The sequence below is a fragment of the Propithecus coquereli genome, unplaced genomic scaffold (genome assembly GCF_000956105.1).
Source record: "Propithecus coquereli isolate 6110/MARCELLA unplaced genomic scaffold, Pcoq_1.0 Scaffold406, whole genome shotgun sequence".
In the NCBI taxonomy this organism is placed as follows: Eukaryota; Metazoa; Chordata; class Mammalia; order Primates; family Indriidae; genus Propithecus; species Propithecus coquereli.
The window spans coordinates 4,176-4,415 of record NW_012149797.1 but is presented as its reverse complement, the minus strand read 5'-3'; positions in this window follow the sequence as shown (position 1 = coordinate 4,415).

Below are 240 nucleotides of genomic sequence, written 5' to 3'. Positions count from 1 at the left end.
GCATTCTGAGGCTATTTATCGCTATAGATTTGTCTAGTACATTATTTGTCTTTATACATTTACTCCTATTCTGGACAGTTCATATAAATGGGATCATATAATATGTGGTCTTTTATGGCTGAGTTCTTTCACTTAGCGAGTGCTTTCAGCTTCATTCATGTTGTAGCATCAGTAGTGTGGGTATACCAGATATAAATATCACATTTTATTTATCCATTCTTCATTTGGTGGACATTTAGG